This window comes from Anomaloglossus baeobatrachus, chromosome 6 (assembly GCF_048569485.1).
Source record: "Anomaloglossus baeobatrachus isolate aAnoBae1 chromosome 6, aAnoBae1.hap1, whole genome shotgun sequence".
Taxonomy (NCBI): Eukaryota; Metazoa; Chordata; class Amphibia; order Anura; family Aromobatidae; genus Anomaloglossus; species Anomaloglossus baeobatrachus.
In genome coordinates, this window is record NC_134358.1 from 529,651,760 (window position 1) to 529,673,482 (window position 21,723).

Consider the following 21,723-nt stretch of genomic DNA (forward strand, 5'->3'; position numbering starts at 1 on the left):
ATGGTGATAGGATTGCGCTAATGAGCATGTGCGACTGCTAAACTATAGGTGCATCATATTAAGTATGGGACAACAGGAGAAATTTATTTATATCATTTAATTATTCCATTTCCAAAATTAGTACATTTTTGAAAAAAAATCTAATCATAAATATTGAGCTGTTTTAGGGTATTCACAAATTTCACACCAATTCCAGAAACTGTTTTCCACAGCGACACAAAATTGTGCAGATGGTAATGCATGTTTTTTTTTTTTTTTTTTTGTAGATTTACTGCTGCCATACAAAATTAAATTATTCCATTTTATACCTGAGCTCTTTTAGGGATAGTTTACTACATATTCATTCCCTTCAAAGAGGATTTAGTCTCTACAAGTGGAATTTTAGATGTTCTAGAAATAAAATATTATGGCCACATTCCCGGTTGCTAATGTGGCTTACTTGGCTTGCTGGTCTTTCCGATACTTTGCATTCTGCGTTGATATAAATTTCCTTGTGACCCGAGAGCTGTGATTGGTGAGAATACCGCCTTGATCAAAAACAGGCAGTAATGATGAGCGAGATTCGAAATACTCAGATTTACGATACTCGTAACGAGTACTGTCTAATACTCACGTATTCATTCCAAATGGTGTGTGTAATGTAACGAGTAGCCCAAATGCTGTACAATTAGTGCGAGTAGCAAATAGTGTGGAATTCGGGATACTCGTTACATTAACTTGCATTGCACATGCTATTCGGAATAAATACGCGAGTATTACAAAATACTCATGAGTATAGCGAATCCGAGTATTTGAAAACTCGCTCATCATTAACAGGCAGCGTACAGGGCTGTGTGCGCTTTTTTTTTTCTTCACTCTTTTACTTGACATTTTGGAAGAAATTAGGTTTTCTGTAGATTCTTCGATTCTCCATTGAACTTGGTGGGAAAAATCCACAATATAAGTTGACAGCATAAATTTAATCTGCACTACAAAAATTAAAGTAGTTGTTTTACTACTTTAACATTGATGGTCTATCCTTAGGATAAGGTCATCAATGTCTGATCAGCCGGGGTGCTACCATGCACCGCTGCTCTCGGTGCCGCCATCAGCAGCAGGCGGTCAGAAATGCTCCATTTCGGAGCTGCCCAGTCTTATTGATTTGAATGAGAGTCACATGTGCAGTACCCAGCCACGGCTGCTATCACAAGACTGAGCATTTCTGGCCGCTGCCGGCAGCAAGAACATGACTTGCCATCTACTAAAAGGTAAGATAACACGTGCATTAGGAGGATTGGCTGAAGCAATGCAAGTGTCAAATGGAAATGTGTATGTTATGAATGCAACATACAAGCTGCTACTATATCGCATGGCTTACCAATGGAAAAGTTAACGGGTGCCATTCACAATAAAGAGGATCAAGACCATTAAGTGCTATGGCTGCTGCTTATTTAAAGGCAATGGACTTCTTTACACAATTAAATATGTAAATAGTATCATGAGAGGAATTGGACAGTAACTCTAGTGCCACCTATAGGAAGTAGAAGTTCCAAAATTTGGTATATAAGCCAAAAATTTGGGCTATAAGATGCACTTTTTCCCCCCAACTTTGGGTGGAAAATAGCGATGTGGCTTATAGTCTGAATGTACTTAGCTTGCCATGTCGGGGGGCATGGACACAGGAGCCAAGAGCCAGGGTCTCTGCTGCAGGGAACCATTCAAGCAAAATAAATTATTCACTGTTCTCCGTGCCCGTAATCCCGCCTACTTCTCCGACACCAAGGTCCGAGAGTAAAAAAATCTTCAGTCGTTTACGATCACTTAAGCCGAGAGGTGAGTGGGAGAAGCAGTGAATATTCATTTCCCTTTTTAATCGAGAAAAATTAATATGCATTGCTATTGCTGCCGCCAGCTTCCTGCAGGGTCGGGACCTCTAGAATGTTTCCTTCCCCTGTCTTGCCTCCTTTACATTACTTAAATTTCATAACACCATTGCCGATGGTGGTGTGTGCATTGCTAATGTAACGTTTTCTTCAATAAAATGGTGCCCAAACCTGTGCATGGGCATACCACGGTCTTTGGTGCCATTTTACGGTGGATGGAGTGGAGATAACGGAGTGGCGACTGTGAATGCGCTGATGGGGAAAAAAAAAAAAATCTGCTCCTGCGCCACATTTGCTCTCATGAAGTCTTCTCTTTTTGGTAAACTTGGTTGCAGAAAGCCTTTCTTCCTGGAGAGTGTTCTTCACTTGGGTGAAAATTGTAAAGCGGTTTTTGTTCACTATGGAATGGATTCTGCGATCATCCACCACTGTCTTCCATGGACATCTAGGCCTTTTTTGAGTTCCCAAGCTCACCACTTTGTCACAGAATGTACCAAACTGTTGATTTGGCCACTCTTAACATTTCTGCTACCTCTCTGATGAATTTTTTTTTTTTATACTGCTTAATGATTTCTTCCATTGAGAGCTCCTTGTTGTGGGTTCACAGTAACCATGTCCAAATGCCACAGCTGGAATCAGCTCCAGACCTTTTACCTGCTTATTTTATTAATTAACCTGGAAATAGCCCAAGCAACCTGTGAAAAAGCTTATGAGAATTTTTAAATTACTTTTGAACTCTTGAAAAAGAGGCAGCTACTTATTGAAGAGCTGTAATTCCTAAAACATTACTCCAATTAGGTTGTGAATACTCTAAAAATTAAACCTGAGAGTTTGCACTTTTAGCCCATATTAAGCTAAAACACCAAAACTTGTCACTGGCCAAATATTTCTGGATGTAATTGTACAGTGGGTGCACGATTAGACAAATGAGTACAAACTTGATTTCTTATTGAATGAAGCAAATCAGGCAATGTGTATCTGTGTAATGAGGGAGACTGCAGCCTGTGAATACAGCACCTTTTAGTAAATTGTGCAGAAATATTAGGCAGTTTGTTTTCCTGAGACAAAATGGGCCAAAAAGATATGAAATTGACTTAAAAGTGGGATGCAGCACTCATGAAATTGTCATATTGGGGTGCGATCACAGAACCAATTAGTTTTGTAGCAGATAGTCAACAAGGTCACAAAAAGGTGAGAAAAAGATGTACATTAACTGCCAAAGATTTGAGAAGAGTCGAATGTGAAGTGACCAGGAGTCCATTATCTTCCAGAGCATTATATTCCAGAACTGCAACCTCTCTGGAGACCCAAAAGTACAAGGTTCAGTGCTTTGAGACACACAAGGCAAGGAAGACTGATAACAAACCACCACTGAACAAGACACAGAAGGAGAAACATGAAACATCAAGACTGGGCTAAAAACTATCTGATAAAGAGCTACTTCTTGGCTGGGTCCTTCCCGGAGAGATATCTGGTTGTTTGTGTTGAGACTCCTAACAGAGGCTCCACGGACCCTTTTGATTTGCATACTTTCCAGGGGGCAATGTACCTAGGATTTCACTGTGTTGAGCGCCTTCATTGGCTGTTGGCAGTGTTTTCTCTGGCTGGTCTCCCCGAGATCAGTGATTGTTTTGTCTTGCTGGTCTACTAGGCATTGCTCCCACCTGGCCAGAATCCTACTCCACACTGAGGGGTAATACCCCGAAACAGCTGTCTGTGGATGGATACCTGGCCTTGGTATATCCCTTGTCATATCTTTAACTCTTAAAGAGCTGGATAGTGACTAAAAGGGCCACTTAATATGGTGGTCTCCTAAAAAGAGCCAGTCCTTGGCTAGGTCCTTCCTGGAGGGATATCTGGCTATTTCCGTGTCGATACTCCTAACAGAGGCTCCATGGACCTTTTTGAGATGAAATATCTGGCAGATTTTCTTCTTCCAATCTTGTATGGACTGATGAGATGTGACTCTCAATAGATCCGATAGATGGGCCTGTGCCTGAATCAGTAACGGGCACAGATTAACTCCCAAACCCAATGCCAGTTGTTAGAAGACACTTTTCTTCAAGTGTACAGGAAAACGTTTGTAACTTTCAAGAAAACCATGATGTTTATGCATTATAGTGCTCCATTGCAGGATTGAAGTCTCCACCGCTCGGCTGCCAGTAAAGGCTATTGGTGGCTATTCTCACTTTTAAAGGGCTATCCACTACTCCAAGCTATTCTAACTACTCAATCACTGTGATTTCCCCACTTTAAACTAAGACTTCTTTTATACCTCCGGTGTCTGTGCACTCTCTCCCGGGGCTTACAGATGTTATTGCATCATCCAAGCCCTGTGCTCAATCAGCGTTCGCTTTACTCTCCTTGCCTCCACAAATAGAGCTGTTGCCGCTGCTCACTCACTCTCAACGATACTTCTGAAGACTGGGACAGTGAAGTTAGCGCTGATTGTACACAGAGCTTGCATGCCGTAACATCACAAGAGCCCCAGGAAAGTAAGTGCCAACACTGCTGGGAATGACAGTGGAAGGAAGTAGAAGGCTGTGTGCCCACGATCAGGGTTCACAGCGTTTTGGACGCAGTACAAGGACAGTGGATGGGATTTCTAGAAATCCCCATTCCCACTGTGCTTGTTTTCCCACAGCGAAAACTGACCTGCGGCGTGGCTTCCCGAGCCCTAGCATGTCAATTCCGCAGGAAGAACACCGAGAGATCGCAACTGCCCAAACCCGGATTATGGGCTCAAGCAGAGGAGACTCGTGGCCCTGCAGGTCAGGACACAAGCGGGCTCTGATCATGTGCACATATCCTAAGTGTTATTTTAATGGGCAAACAAGCTGCTTAAGGAGAGATGAAAATCCCTTTTAAACAGATGGAAATAATTGTGATGGGAAAATTTTCCTTTTTTTTTTTTTTTTTTTTGACCATTAAGTCTGCACACAGATATTTTCCTAAGACAAAACTTTTATTTAAATTTTCAGGTTTATTAATCTTTTAAATTTAATAACAGCTCTGTAGTTCAATAATCAAGGGAATCATCAAAAACACAATTTGCCTAATTGTGTACTTGGTGTATATCAATTTCCAGTTCCAATAATTTGTGTTTGTCAGAACTTGGTCTTGGAGACGTTTGTACATGGCAGAGCTTAGCTGCTTTATCTTCGCTGGTTATGTGTTTTTGTTTTTTTTTTAAATTCCCTATCCACATTTATTTGTAGGGCAATTGTCCTGTTTTACCCCCATTGTGCTTCTTTTTGCAGCTCCTTAGCCCCTACTATGACCATCCATTTTACAGCACCAAAGTTAGGTTTCTTGGGTCAAGTCCGGGTAGTGAACTTTAGTTAAAAGTCCAGCTGAACCCTGTGTACCCGAGCATCCACGGGCCCATGTATCCCGTCTGTTTCTGGTCTAAGATGGACACTGCTTGTCCTCAGCCATTAAAACCCTTCCACCATCTTCTGTAACGTCATTCTTCCATGGCACAAAGGTGGGGACATTAACAGTTTTTTGCATTGGATCCCTGGCAAATTTGTGTATTTTGCTAATTGTGTAGAGGGAGGCAACAGGAATCACAGAGGACTTCATCAAAATCTGGTGGCTGCCATTGTTAACCTTACTATATTACAGTACCAATGCTCCTAGAGGACCAGACTATGGAGACTTTTTGCATTGCTACAATCTAAAGGCACCACTTGATCACAGAGCGCAGGTTTATTGCAAGAATTTCTGTGACTGCAGAGCAATTCTAGAACTATAAAAAAAAAAAAAAAAGTTTCACAAAACTCATTTACATAAATGGGACAGTCAGAAATTTTTGCAAAAAATTTGACATTTGTGAATTTACCTTGAAATTTTATACCAGATGTTAAGATTTATTTTACTTCTTGTGCAATTTATTGGAAAGATGTCTCATTCCTTCCATACAGCATAAAACTGACATATTTGATCAATTGTATTCATTACCATATGTTATTGCAGCTTTTCTATATATCGGTACCTGCTCTATAAATGGCTTGAAACCATCTGGGCTGTCATATGGTTGCCCTGCGTCATAAGATAAATCAACCCTTTGTGCTACTTTACAGCTTAAGTCAAGTACAGTAAATCACAAAAGTGAATACTAGTGTTGAGCGAGTAGTTGACTTCGCACTCGCTATGCTGTTAGCGAGTACTGTGCTACTCGCATATTCGTTATGAGTAGCGGGCGCAATGTAAGGCAATGGGGAATACTCGCTAAGTAGTGAGTAACCTGAAAGCCGTACTATTCGCACGAATAGTACGGCTTTCGGGTTACTCGCTACTTAGCGAGTATTTCCCATTGACTTACATTGCACCCCCTACTCGTAACGAATATGCGAGTAGTGTACACTACTCTATCAATACTAGTGAATACACATCCCATATGTTTGTCAATATTTACTATTTTTTTATGGGTTAATACTAATACAATGTACAGTAGTCAGTATACAGCTTGTCTAACAGTGTAAATTTGGTTTCCTCTAAACTTGTTACACAGCCATTAATATCATAACTGCTGGCAATAGAAGTGAGTACACCCCTAAGTAAATATAGCCAAATTGTTCCAAAATAGCTATCCCCCCCCTCCTTGGTGTCATGTGACTTATTAATGTTACAAGGTCTCAGGTGTGAATGGTGAGCAGGTGTGTTACATTTGGTGTTACCTCTCACACTCTCTCATATTGGCCACTGGAAATTCAACATGGCTCCCCAAGGCAAAGAATTCTCTGAGAATCTGGAAGAAAGTATTGTTGTTCTACATAAGGTTGCCAACACTCGGAAACAGAACTGCAGCACGGTGGCCAAGACCGGTTTAACAAGATAGGTTCTACTCAGCACAGGCTTTGCTATGAATGATCAAAAAGGTTGAGTGCATTTGCTCAGCGTCCTAGCCAGAGGTTGTCTTTTCAAAATAGATGTATGAGTGCTGCCAGCATTGCTGCAGAGGTTATGGGGCAAGGCAAGGGGAGAGAAGGAAGCTGCCTGTCAGTGCTCAGACCATACGTCACCCACCTGCATCAAATTGGTCTGCATGGCTGTTGTCTCGGAAGGAACCTTTTTCTAAAGATGATGCATACAAAAGCACGCAAACAGTTTGCTGAAGACAAGCAGACTAAGGACATGAATTACTGGTACCATGTCCTGTGGTCTGATGAGACTAAAAATAAACTTGTTTGGTTCAGATGGTGTCAAGTGTGTGTGGAAGCAACCAGGTGAGGAGTACAATGAGAAGTGTGTCCTGCCTACAGTCAAGCATGGTGGTGGGAGTGTCATGGTTAAGGGCTGCATGAGTGCTACCGGCTGTGGTGTGCTACAGGTCATTGAGGGAATAGTGAAGGCCAACGTGCTGTGACATACTGAAACAGAGCATAATCCCCCTCCCTTCAGAAACTGGGCCGCAGGGCAGTATTAAATCATCATGACCCCAAGAACACCTCCAAGACAACCACTGCCTTGCTAAAGAAACATAATAAAGGTGCTCAACTCACTGGCTGACATACCGCTAGTGCAGCCCGTGTAACTGCACCTGCGGCCAGAGGTGAAGGGGGGCCATGCAAGGCAGTTAGTAATGAGGGAAATCTGGCCAGTTGTTTGGAGCCCAAGGCTCCAGTGGCCCATGGCCAGCTTGCCCTTATCTATAATAAGCAGTGCGCTGGGCAGGGAGTGATCCTGCTGCTCCATTGCACAGTGCAGGCAGCAGAGCCGCAGGAATCGTCTGTGGCTAGAATGGAGTTGCTCCTGTGAGGTGATGTCACCAAAAAGGGTGGGGCTTCCTCCAGTGCGGAGCGGATCCCATCATCCAGTGCTCAGTGTTGTGCTGTAGCTGATGGAGATGAGCTGTGGAGAGCCCACACTGAGCGGACTTGGGGGTTGCACCAAGGAGCTAAGAGTGAGTTATGTGTTTAGTTTTTTCTTTGTCGCTCCATTGGGAGACCCAGACAATTGGGTGTATAGCTTCTGCCTCCGGAGGCCACACAAAGTTATTACACTTTAAAAAGTGTAACCCCTCCCCTCTGCTATACACCCTCCCGTGCATCACGGGCCCATCAGTTTTATGCTTTGTGTTGAAGGAGGCACACATTCACGCAAGCTCCACATTTTAGTCAGCAGCAGCTGCTGACTTTATCGGATGGAAGAAAAGAGGGCCCCTCACAGGGCCCCCGGCATGCTCCCTTCTCACCCCACTTTGGTCGGCGGTGCTGTTAAGGTTGAGGTACCCACTGCGGGTACAAAGGCTGGAGCCACATGCCGTTTTCCTTCCCCATCCCTTAGGGGCTCTGGGAGAAGTGGGATCCTAGCCGGTCACCAGGCACTGGGACCAGGCTCCCTCCGCAGCCCCTGTGGGAACCTGACGGACAGGAGACTGGATGTCATCAGGGACAGGCCCTGCTTCTTTGAGGTACTCTGTGTCCCCTTGGGGACGGCGCATAGAGTGCCTGTGGATCGGACACTGCAGCAGCTGCGCTGTGTTTGGGGCTGCCGGGACTACCGCGCCGACCGTGCCTGTTTGTCGGCCGCGCTTATAACTCGAGTCCCCGGCTTTTGCGGCCTAGTACCACATATTCCCGCCCCCGGGCCTGCCAGTCAGGGGCAAGGGCGGGACGCTAGACTGAACGTCAGCGGTGAGGGCTGGAGCATACTTAGTATCCTCCTCCCCCTCACTCAGCACCGTGGGGCACCAGATTCCCGCACTTTTTAAGGCACGCCCACGGCTCCCTCCTCACAGAACGCTGGCAGCCATTATCATCGCTGCTGCCGGAGGAGAACTTCAGATAGAGCTCCATAACTCTGGGAGGCCCAGGCAGGGAATCTGGTGGACACACAACCGCTGAGCGCGGTCGGTAAGCCGCACCTGTAACAGGTGCTGGCCCCCCTGGGTGCCGCAGTGTATATATATATATCCATATTGGGTATACATTTGCTCTGCTCGGCTGCAGTATTTGCTTAGCTATATACCCTCACTGTTTGCTAAGAGGAGATAACAGCATGTCGTCTGCAAAAAAGCAAGGGTGCCAAGGCACAGGCTTATTTTGCAACTTGTACCTCTTGTGCGGCTATGTTGCCTGCAGGTTCCACCTACCCTCATTGTGTGCAATGCTCGGCCTCTGTGACACTCAGCCGGAGCCTCAGGCACTGGTGGGACCCTCAGCTCAGGTAGAACCACCGGCTGTTACTGTCCAGGTGGCAGGGACAGAGTTTGCAGTGTTGGCTGAGAAACTTTCTGACTCCCTTTCACAATCCATGGCTCAGTCTATGGACAAATGGTCTGCTAAGATACTTGAAGCTTTGCAGTCCAGACCGGTAACACAGGCCCCGGGCACTATTGAATCATTGACCCCAGGCTCCCCTCGGTTAGAGCAGCAAACTGCTCCTGAGGTGACACATAGGTCCCACGGGGAGGACTCCGACTCGGACTGTAGTCACAGACCGTCTAAGCGGGCTCGCTGGGGACCTTCATCCACTTCATCACGCTGCTCAGGGTCTCAGCATGAGGACTCTCTGGAGGATGAGGCGGACGTTGCAGCTCAGGGCTCTGATCCGGACGGTGCTCTCAATCTTGATACACCTGAAGGAGACGCCATTGTAAATGACCTTTTATAGCGTCCATTAACCAAGTGCTAGAACTTCCTCCTCCAACTCCACCTGTTGAGGAGTCAGCTTCACAACAGGAGAAACACCAGTTTAGGTTTCCCAAACGTACAAGGAGTGCTTTTTTCGATCACTCTAACTTCAGGGATGCTGTCCGGAAGCACAGAGCATATCCGGACAAGCGCTTTACTAAGCGCCTTAATGACACACGTTACCCCTTCCCACCTGATGTAGTTAAGGGTTGGGCTCAGTGTCCCAAGGTGGATCCTCCAGTCTCTAGACTAGCGGCTAGATCCGTGGTATCAGTGGCAGATGGTTCATCGCTCAAAGATGCCACTGACAGGCAAATAGAGCTCCTGATGAAATCCATCTATGAAGCCATAGGTGCGTCTTTTGCTCCAGCATTTGCAGCCGTGTGGGCGCTCCAAGCTATCTCAGCTTGTTTGTCTGAGATTAAGGCGGTCACACGCACCGCTACTCCGCAGGTCGTGTCTTTGACTTCTCAGGCGTCGGCTTTTTAATCCTACGCCATGAACGCGGTCCTCGACTCGGTGAGCCGTACAGCGATAGCATCCGCCAATTCGGTGGCAGTCCGCAGGGCCATGTGGCTACGCGAATGGAAGGCAGACTCTGCTTCCAAGAAGTTCTTAACCGGTTTGCCATTTTCCGGCGACCGCTTGTTTGGCGAGCAATTGGACGAAATTATCAAGCAATCCAAGGGAAAGGACTCGTCCTTACCCCAGTCTAAACCGAACAGACCTCAGCAGCGAAAGATTCAATCGAGGTTTCGGTCCTTTCGGCCCTCAGCCAGGTCCCAATCCTCCACGTCCAACAGGTCACAGAAGGGCCAGAGCAACTCTTCGGCATGGCGGTCTAAGTCACGTCCTAAAAAGACCGCCGGAGGAGCCGCCCCCAAGGCGGCCTCCTCATGACTCTCGGTCTCCACAAACTGCATCCTCGGTCGGTGGCAGGCTCTCCCGCTTTTGCGACGCCTGGTGGCCACATGTCCAAGACCGATGGGTGAGAGACATTCTGTCTCACGGTTACAGGATAGAGCTCAGTTCTCGTCCTCCGACTCGTTTCTTCAGAACATCTCCGCCCCCCGAGCGAGCCGATGCACTTTTTCAGGCGGTAAACACTCTGAAGGCAGAAGGAGTGGTGATTCCCGTTCCACCTCAGGAATATGGTCACGGATTCTACTCCAACTTGTTCGTGGTGCCAAAAAAGGACGGATCATTCCGTCCCGTTCTAGACCTCAAGCTGCTCAACAAGCATGTGAGCACCAGAAGGTTTCGGATGGAATCTCTCCGCTCTGTCATCGCCTCAATGTCACAAGGAGACTTCCTAGCATCAGTCGACATCAAAGATGCTTATCTCCATGTGCCTATCGCTCCCGAGCATCACCGCTTCCTGCGTTTCGCCATCGGGGACGAACACCTTCAGTTCGTGGCACTGCCTTTCGGCCTGGCGACAGCCCCACGGGTCTTCACCAAGGTCATGGCAGCAGTGGTGGCGGTCTTACATTCTCAGGGCCACTCGGTGATCCCTTACTTAGACGATCTTCTAGTCAAGGCACCCTCCAGGGTGGCATGCCAACACAGCCTGAACGTCACTCTGGAGACTCTCCAGAGGTTCGGGTGGATCATCAATTTCCCAAAGTCAAATTTGACACCGACCCAATCGCTGACTTACCTCGGGATGGCGTTTCATACCCTTTCAGCGATAGTGAAGCTCCCGCTGGACAAACAGCGTTCACTACAGACAGGGGTACAATCTCTTCTTCGGGGTCAGTCACACCCCTTGAGGCGCCTCATGCACTTCCTAGGGAAGATGGTGGCAGCAATGGAGGCAGTTCCTTTTGCGCAGTTTCATCTGCGTCCAGTTCAATGGGATATCCTCCGCAAATGGGACAAGAAGCCGACGTCCCTAGACAGGAACGTTTCGCTGTCACGGACAGCCAAGACCTCTCTTCAGTGGTGGCTTCTTCCCACTTCCTTGTCAAAAGGAAAATCCTTCCTGCCCCCATCCTGGGCTGTGGTCACGACGGACGCGAGTCTGTCAGGGTGGGGAGCGGTCTTCCTCCACCACAGGGCTCAGGGAACCTGGACTCCGACAGAGTCCTCCCTTCAGATCAACGTTCTGGAGATAAGGGCAGTGTATCTGGCCCTAAAGGCGTTCCAGCGGTGGCTGGAGGGACGGCAGATCCGAATACAGTCGGACAACGCCACGGCGGTTGCGTACATCAACCACCAGGGCAGCACTCGCAGTCTTCAAGCCTTCCGAGAAGTTCAGCGGATTCTGCTGTGGGCGGAAGCCACAGCCTCCACCATCTCCGCAGTTCACATCCCGGGCGTAGAAAACTGGGAAGCAGATTTTCTCAGTCGCCAGGGCATGGATGCAGGGGAATGGTCTCTTCACCCGGACGTGTTTCGGGAGATCTGTTGCCGCTGGGGAATGCAGGACGTCGATCTAATGGCGTCTCTGCACAGCAACAAAGTCTCGGCATTCATGGCTCGGTCCAAGGATCACAGAGCTCTGGCGGCAGACGCGTTAGTTCAGGACTGGTCGCAGTTTCAACTGCCTTATGTATTTCCTCCTCTGGCACTGCTACCCAGAGTATTACGCAAGATCAGGTCCGACTGCAGTCGCGCCATCCTCGTCGCTCCAGACTGGCCGAGGAGATCGTGGTACCCGGATCTGTGGCATCTCACGGTGGGTCAACCGTGGGCACTCCCAGACCGACCAGACTTGCTGTCTCAAGGGCCATTTTTCCATCTGAATTCCGCGGCCTTCAACCTGACTGTGTGGCCATTGAGTCCTGGCTCCTAGCGTCATCAGGGTTATCTCAAGATGTCATTGCCACCATGAGACAGGCCAGGAAACCAACGTCCGCCAAGATCTACCACAGGACTTGGAGGATCTTCTTATCCTGGTGCTCTGATCAGGGTTTCACTCCCTGGCCATTTGCCTTGCCCACTTTTCTTTCTTTCCTTCAATCCGGATTGGACAAGGGCTTGTCTCTCGGCTCTCTCAAGGGACAAGTATCGGCGCTTTCCGTGTTTTTTCAAAAGCGTCTAGCCAGGCTTCCGCAGGTCCGTACGTTCCTGCAGGGAGTTTGCCACATAGTCCCACCTTACAAGCGTCCGCTAGAACCCTGGGATCTTAACAGAGTGCTGACGTCTCTCCAGAAGCCACCTTTCGAGCCGATGCGGGATGTCTCTCTATCTCGCCTTTCGCAGAAGGTGGCCTTCCTAGTGGCAGTCACATCTCTTCGGAGAGTGTCTGAGCTAGCAGCACTGTCATGCAAAGCCCCCTTCCTGGTGTTTCACCAGGATAAGGTGGTTCTGCGTCCGGTCCCGGAATTTCTCCCTAAGGTGGTATCCCCGTTTCATCTCAATCAGGATATCGCCTTACCTTCTTTTTGCCCTCATCCAGTTCACCAATGTGAAAAGGATTTGCACTCGTTAGATCTTGTGAGAGCACTCAGGCTCTACATTTCACGCACGGCGCCCTTGCGCCGTTCTGATGCGCTCTTTGTCCTTGTCGCTGGACAGCGTAAGGGGTCGCAAGCTTCCAAGTCAACCTTGGCTAGGTGGATCAAGGAACCGATTCTTGAAGCCTACCGTTCGTCTGGGCTTCCGATTCAGGGCTGAAAGCCCATTCTACCAGAGCTGTAGGTGCGTCCTGGGCATTGCGGCACCAGGCTACGGCTCAGCAGGTGTGTCAGGCAGCCACCTGGTCGAGTCTGCACACTTTTACAAAACACTATCAGGTGCATGCCTATGCTTCGGCAGACGCCAGCCTAGGTAGGCAAGTCCTTCAGGCGGCAGTGGCCCACCTGTAAGAAGGGACCGTTGTTTCGGCTCTTTTTTATCGAGGTATTCTTTTACCCACCCAGGGACTGCTGTTGGACATCCCAATTGTCTGGGTCTCCCAATGGAGCGACAAAGAAGAAGGGAATTTTGTTTACTTACCGTAAATTCCTTTTCTTCTAGCTCCTATTGGGAGACCCAGCACCCGCCCCTGTTCCCTTCGGGCTGTTGTTCTTTGTGTACACATGTTGTTCATGTTCAATTGTTCTTTGGTTCATGGTTTCAGTTCTCCGAACATCCTTCGGATTGAATTTACCTTAGACCAATTTATAAGTTTCCTCCTTCCTGCTTTGGCACCAAAACTGATGGGCCCGTGATGCACGGGAGGGTGTATAGCAGAGGGGAGGGGTTACACTTTTTAAAGTGTAATAACTTTGTGTGGCCTCCGGAGGCAGAAGCTATACACCCAATTGTCTGGGTCTCCCAATAGGAGCTAGAAGAAAAGGAATTTACGGTAAGTAAACAAAATTCCCTTCTTTGTGGGCACAAGATAACTGGATGTTCCTACATGGGGCTGCATATTGGGGGGATTGTACAGGGGAAGGGGGTGATTTTACATATGTGGGTCTGGATGGGGAAAGGGGTGATTTTGTATGTGTGGGGCTGCGTACTGGGAGGCTATGCAGGAAAGTGGGAGATGTTACATTTTTGGGGAAGGGGGGTGTCACTGTGCTGGGGGGCTGAGTGGGAAAGGGTTAGGTTTACTTGCGTGAGGCTGTATGGGGAAGGGGGTGATGTTGCGTGCTGGGGCTATGTGGTGAAGGGTAAGATGTTACATTCAGGAGGCTGCATAGGGAAGAGGGTTATGTTATATGCGAGGGCTGAATGAGGAAGGGTTGCGATTAATTAGGTGGGGCTGCATGGGGAAGTGGGTGATGTTAAAGGGAACCCGTCAGGTGAAGTATGCCCCGGAACCACGAGCAGGTCTGGGTGCATATCTCTAATCCCTGCCTAACTGGCCCAACATATAGTAGCATCCCTGTATCTAGTAGCATAGATAAAGAGATCTTTGAAATACTTTTTCTAAACAATCCTTTGATATGCTAATATGAGCAGGGACTTGTAAAAAAGGCGTTATTTCCCCCAACTAGTCCGCCCTCTTAGTATGTTAGCATACCCACAGGACAGTAACGTGCATACCTGTGTCTGTTGTCAGCGCCTCAGACACCGAGTTTAGGGTCAGTGTGTATGGTCAGAAGTCCCCGGCACTTCCGGTCATTTCCCAGTGTTTCCCTATGCAGAATTGGTCCATTTACCCTCTATAAAGGCAGTATTTGGCATCAATACCCTTGATTCACTATTTACATAATTCACTATGTACTGACAAGAACATCATCTTTTAGATTTAACAAACTCCTTACTTTATTACTTGGAAGCATAGGAAAATTTATGAAATTGGGAAATGTAATTTTCGCAAGTAGCTGAACAGTCTTCCCCCAAGAGTGAATGTTGCTGGTCACCCCAATCCGACACTGTGCTGAACTAGAAAGTTCTATTATAAGAAGTGAAATGATTTGCAGTATTAACTAATTTTTGACCTTTTGGAAGAGACTAATTCTCCAAATCATTGCTAAGTAGGTGGAAAGAAAATCCCGTCCACTATGTTTGTACTGTAGAACACAGCGTTTTGGACGCAGCTGAAGCATGTTGCGTCCAAAACGCTGCAAACACTGATTGTGGGCACGCACTCTTAATATTTAGTTCTGCAAAGCTCCAATCTGAGGATTGCAAGCAGTAAATTATTTCCCAAGCCATGGTATAGACAGTTGTAGAAATACTCCATTTTTTAATCTTGTTTGGCTACAAAGTAAAGAAAGGGTCTCCATTAACCATAGTGGCCAAAAATCCCAAGTTTTCAAAATCCGTAATGTCCGGATCAATAAAGGCTGAAGGGATTACATAAATCATTCTCAAAAGTAGGCTGTGTGTCTGAGACGGGCCATGGGGCGACAAGTAAACTTCACATATTTTGTCAACATAGATGCTGGTAAGGATGCATACTGACCTTGCCAACGTCTTCTAGGAAATGTCCATATGTCGATTCGTTGTGAAGAACCACGCCACAGAACGAACCTCAACTAACTTTAGGATTGCGATTTACGTTGGGATGTAGTTTCTGCGCCGCACTCAACAAGACATGATGCTTATCTACCTTTTAAGCACTGTTATTCTGCAGTTTAGAGGGTCCCAAGTGTGAGAGAATATCCTTTCTAAAAATGGGACTGATTTTTGCAAACGCTCAATGTAAGCAATGCCAAATGTACAATTTTGCTACTGGAAATCTTGTATGGTCCAAAGATCATCCCTCAATAGTCGTACTGGAGAAGGACTGAGTTCTGATTTGCAATTGCTTTTGTGTAATGCATAAATGGGTTAAATTATCATGTAGATTAGGTCCAAACCCTCTTTAGACATCAGTCAGAGGACATTAATATCTATTGGCCACTAGATGGCATCATAGCACCATACAAAGCAGGAAAGTATACAGCAATGTTGTCCCCTGTACTGCAGTCACCAGACATCTGCCCTGAGCATTAGTATTTGTAACTCAAAACCTGTACTACGTCCTTAAGGCTATGTGCGCACGCTGCATAATTGCACCGCAGCGTAACTGCATGCGTCCTGCGTCCCCTGCATAATCTATGGAGATTGTGCAGGAGACGTGCGCACGTGGCGTATTAGAGCGCAGCGCTTCGGCTGCTGCCCGAATTGCTGCGTTCTAAGAAGTGACATGAATTACTGGTACCATGTCCTGTGGTCTGATGAGACCAAAAATAAACTTATTTGGTTCAGATGGTGTCAAGTGTGTGTGGAAGCAACCAGGTGAGGAGTACAATGAGAAGTGTGTCCTGCCTAGAGTCAAGCATGGTGGTGGGAGTGTCATGGTTAAGGGCTGCATGAGTGCTACCGGCTGTGGTGTGCTACAGGTCATTGTAGCACTTCTTTCCTGCGCTCTGCCTGCAGCCCCCGCTCTGTCTATGGGAGGGGCTACATGCAGAGCGCATGAAATCTGCTTTTGTTTCTGCAGCGATTTGAAGCGCACGTGTGCTGTTCAAATCGCTGCAGAAATAGCTGCAGGGCCAGTACGCAACGTGCGCACATAGCCTAACACTTAAGAGGTGTAAATATTTAACGATTTCTCTATGTATGTTCCACTCCTGGTTTTGGCTTACAAATTGTGTAACCTAAAACAATACTAGTGCAACTGGTGCTAGGTGTGCCTGCAAAAATATTACCTACACTCCAAGAATTTGACACACATTCAAAATGCATATTAATAGAAATATATTTATTATTCACGTAAGATGAAAACCTGCATAAAAGTGGAGAATCAGTACATGAAAAACAGGATATAGTGGCATTAAAAATCCCATGTAGGTAATTACAGTAGACATGGTATGTACAATCGAACATTGCATAATAAATATACACAGCTGCAAGTAGTACATACAGTCAACAATGCCATATAGGTCATATACATATATACATAAACGCATACATACAGACCTGGTTGAAAGCGTGAGCACCCTTGCAATTGCTCCAGAAAATGAAGCATTTCTCTCTGAAAATTATTGCGATTACACATTTTGTCATACACATGTTTATTTCCTTTGTGTGTATTGGAACAAAACACACACACAACTGAATAAAAGGTAATTTGACATAATTTCACACACAACCTACAAAATGGGTCAGACTAAATTGTTGTCACCTTTCCAAAATTGTGCATAAATAACTTTATTTCCAGCATGTGATGCTCCTTCAAACTCACCTGTGGTAAGTAACAGGTGGGGGCAATATGGAAATCACACCTGAAACAAAATAAAAAGGGAAGAAGTTGACGCAATCTTTGTATTGTGTGTCTGTGTGCCACACTAAGCATGGAGAACAAAGAAGAGAACTGTCTGAGGACTTGTAACCTTGAGATTGTTGATATTTTTTAATAATTTTGGGTCTAAAGTCCATCTCCACAGATCTTGATGTTCCTTTGTCCAGGGTGCAAAACACAGTCAAGAATTTTACAACCCATGGCACTGTATCCAATCTCTCTGTACATAGACTGCAGACAAAAATTGATGAAAGGTTGCAACGCAGAATAGTCTGGATGGTGGATAAGCAGCTACAATCAAGTCCCAAAGAAATTCAAGCTTTCCTGCAGGCTCAGTGCAATCGCATGCTATCTGTCAACTTTTGAATGAAATGAAATGCTATAGCAAGAGATCCAGGAGGACCCTACTGCTTTTACACACACATAATAAATTAAGACTGCGTTTTGCCAAAATGTACGTAAGACCGGCGTCACAAGGGACAATCTATCGTGCGATCGTACCCGCCCCTGTCGTTTGTGCGTCACGTGTGCAATCATTTTCTGGGAGAAATACTGTATTTTATGGTCTATTAATACATACTTGTCTCCCCCTATATTTGGGAGGAAAGAGGAAGTTGCATCCTATCGTCCAAATGTGTCTGGCTTGCAGTGGGGGGGGCGTCGGTGGAGTGGGTCACAAGAGGTAGGAGCAGGGTTACCACTGCAGGACACTTGTGTTTGACGTGAACACGTGTGCCCACTGTTAAAATTAGTATCCACTGCTTCCCATGCCCATAATCCCACCCAGCTCTCAGCATTACGGCAGCGATTGGGGCGCTTAGTGTGGCATGCAGACATTCTCATTCGGTGTTCAGCGTTGCACTTGCTGGTCTCATGGCAGCGTCTGACTTCACAACGCAAAGTCTGACAAGGTGCCTTATGTCTCTAAGGCCCGTTTCACACGTCAGTGAAAAACAGTGACGTTTTTCACTGGCGTGTAAAACACGCACATGTCCCTGCGTGTGCCGGGATTCACGGCACACGTGGGTTGTCTAAGTGCAATCCGGGCTCCGTTCTCCGTGGCCAGTGATTGCACTTAGAAAACAACTCACCTGTGCGCACTCCCGCTGTCCATGGTGCTGATCGCTCCCGCGGTGCAGCATCCGGCCGGCGCTGACCCCCGCAGCAGCTGCTTCCGGGTCGGCTGTGTCGCGCATAATGAATATGCGCGACAATAATGAGCCGGCTCAGAAGCAGCAAGCTGCACGGGCTGCAGAGGACATCGCTGGATGCCGGGTGAGTTAAAATGTTTTTTATTTTAAAAGCACGTTTTTTTCTGGCACGTGTTTCACGGACCACACCACTGCGTGGTGTGTGGGACATCAATGATGCCAGAAAAAAATGGACATGTCTCCGTGCGGCAATCACGCACACGCGGGTACGCTGCACGGAGACACGTGCAGTGAAAAATCACTGACGTGTGAGCAGACCCATTCATTATAATGGGTCTGCGTATGTCAGTGATCCTGGTACGTTTAAAAAAAAGCACAAACGTCCCAGAATCACTGACGTGTGAAAGGGGCCTTAGTTGTACAGCCTGACTCAGGCGTCGGCTGTGTTTTGCTTCACTGCACTGCTCAGGAGTTAATTCCTGCTGGCTTGTAAATTGTTGCTAGGAGCTCAGATTGCTAATAACCACTCACAGCCACCTTCACTCTTTATAAGGTTCTGGATCCGATTGTCACCATATATAGCTCAGCATTGCTCCGGCGATATTGGTCTTTATTTTTGTGAGCCAGAGCCTGGTGATGTGTCATCTGCTTTTCTGAGTGGTGTTAAAATATCCCCAATGTTAGTTTATTTCCTCCTGGGTTCGTATAGTCTCTCACTCATTGCAGTGTGCATGAGTTTTGGTTCTTTCCTGTCTGTTATTTGTGGGGTTTGCTTCTCTGGTCTTGGCCCTCTTCTGGGGTGGAGGAGAGGGGGGTGTAAGATCAGGGCTTAAACAGGAGTTAGGGTGACACTGGCAGCCCAGACCTAGCTACCATCAAGCTTACCTCTGGCATAAGGGACAACATAGGGTCCCTAGTTTGGGGTCAGCTTTGAGGTCCCTTTTCTATTACAGACTCCCTGTGACATTATATTCGGCATCATATTTTTTTTTTTAATGGATCCTGTTACCAATCTCGCAAAACAGATGCAGGTGCTTACACTCCAGGTAGCAGAGCTCAGGGGGGCGGTGCAGCTAGAAGCTCAGTCATCTACTGCAGCGCAAGGCACAGTAGCTGTTAGTGCACCAAACCAAACTGCAGGTTCCCAAGTGGTTTTCAGGCGATCGCAGTTGGTTTGTCACCTTCCGGTAGGTGTGCAATCTGTACTTCCACCTGCGTCCCCTCTCCTCTGGGGGTAAGGCTCAGCATGTAGGTATAGTGTTGTCCCTACTTAATGGTTTCCTTGTCTTCTGTGTTTGGGACAGTGGATGGTTTATTTTCTTTGCTTGGCCTTATTTATGACGACCCTGATAAAGTGTCTTTGGCCAAGTCCAAAATCCATTCTCTTAAGGCCCCGTTACACACAACGACAGATCTAACGATATATCGCCGGGGTCACGGATTCCGTGACGCACATCCGGCATAGTTAGCGACGTCTTTGCGTGTGACAGCAAGGAGCAACCGTTAATGATGGAAAATACTGACCTTATCGTCCATCGTTAACAAGTCATTCCTATTTAATAAAATCGTTGATTGTTGTGCACCCCGGTTGTTCGTCGTTCCCGAGGCAGCACACATCGCTACGTGTGACACCTCAGGAACAACGAACTACAGCTTACCTGCGGCCGCCGGCAATGCGGAAGGAAGGAGGTGGGTGGGATGTTACGTCCCGCTCATCTCTGCCCCTCCGCTTCTATTGGCTGGCCGCTTAGTGACTCCGCTGTGATGTCGCACGAACCATCCCCTTAGAAAGGAGGCGGTTCGCCGGCAACAGCGACGTCGCTAGGCAGGTAAGTACGTGTGATGGCTCTGAACGATTTTGTGCGCCACGGGCATCGAATTGCCTGTGACGCACAAACCACGGGGGCGGTGCTTTCGCCAGCGAGATCGCAAGCGATATCGCTGCGTGTAACACCCCCTTTAAACAGGAGAATCGACTGGCAGAGGATTACTGCACAGAACTCTGTCACTGTGGAACAACCCTGCACTCCAGCCAGTTTTTTTCAGGGCATTTCAGAGACGATTAAGGAGGCATTGGTGATGTACGAGACCCCTTCCTCTCTACAGTCTGCTATGGCGAGGGTAATCTGTAATGACCACCGGTGTCATCAGAGGTCTCACGATACTACAGCTTTCTTGGAGGGGGGCAGCAGCTCTTGTACCGTCCTCTATTGAGCCCATGCAGCTCGGTAGGATGACTCAAGTTAAGAAAGTCTCATACTCCTAGAGCAAGAGGGTTATGTTTTTTTCTGTGGCAAAAGGGGACATTTCATCAGTTTGTGTGTCCTTGTGCCTAAGAAAGACCGGTGGTCAGAAAACTACTAGGCCCAGAGGGATTGGGGGATTCCTGCCTTGGTCTACGCATCTCCTCCATGATGGTCACTCAGGGCATGTTACCTGCCAAAGTAAAGACTGGGGGCCATGAGGTGGCCATTAAGGTGTTTCTGGATAGTGGTGCCGGGGCAAATATCATGGACGAGCACTTTGCCCGCTCATCTGGGTTAAGGGTAGACTAGTTGCCCATTCCTGTCTGGATTGTTGCCATCGACTCATCACCCCTGTCCCAGGGGTATTTCAAAGAATGCATACATGATTTGGAGCTCTGCATTGGGGTCCTGCATTCTGAGCATGTCACCTGTCAGGTGCTCAAAAACCTACGTGCACCCATTGTGTTGGGTTCCATTGGCTCTCATTACACAACCTAGTAGTTGATTGGAAGACTCATGACATTGTTTAGTAGAGCCCATACTGTAAGGGACACTCTCTGGGGACCTGTGTCTCACAGTACTCCTAAGTCGTTGTTAGAGTTTATGGATGTATTCTCTGAAAAAAGTTTTTGTTTTTTTTTTTTTGTTTTTTTTTTTAAAAAACAAAAGGAGTTGCTGCTGCAGAGACCTTACGACTGCACTATTAGATTGAAGCCTAAGGGGTACTTTACACATTACGACATTGCTACTGATATATCGTCGGGGTCGCGGTTGTTGTGACGCACATCCAGCGCCGGTAGCGACATCACAATGTGTAAATCCTAGGAGCGAAGACGAATGAGCGCAAAACAGTCAAAAATCGCTGATCTGTGTCACGTCGTTCATTTCCATAATGTCGCTCCTGCTGCTGATACGATGTTGTTTGTCATTCCTGCGGCAGCACACATCGCTGTGTGTGAAGCCGCAGGAGCGACAAACATCTCCTTACCTGCGTCCACCGGAAATGCGGAAGGAAGGAGGTGGGCGGGATGTTACATCCCGCTCATCTCCACCCCTCCGCTTCTATTGGCCGACCGCTTAGTGACATCGCGGTGATGCCGAACGCACCTCTCCCTTGAAGGAGGGATTGTTCAGCAGTCATCGCGACGTCGCCGA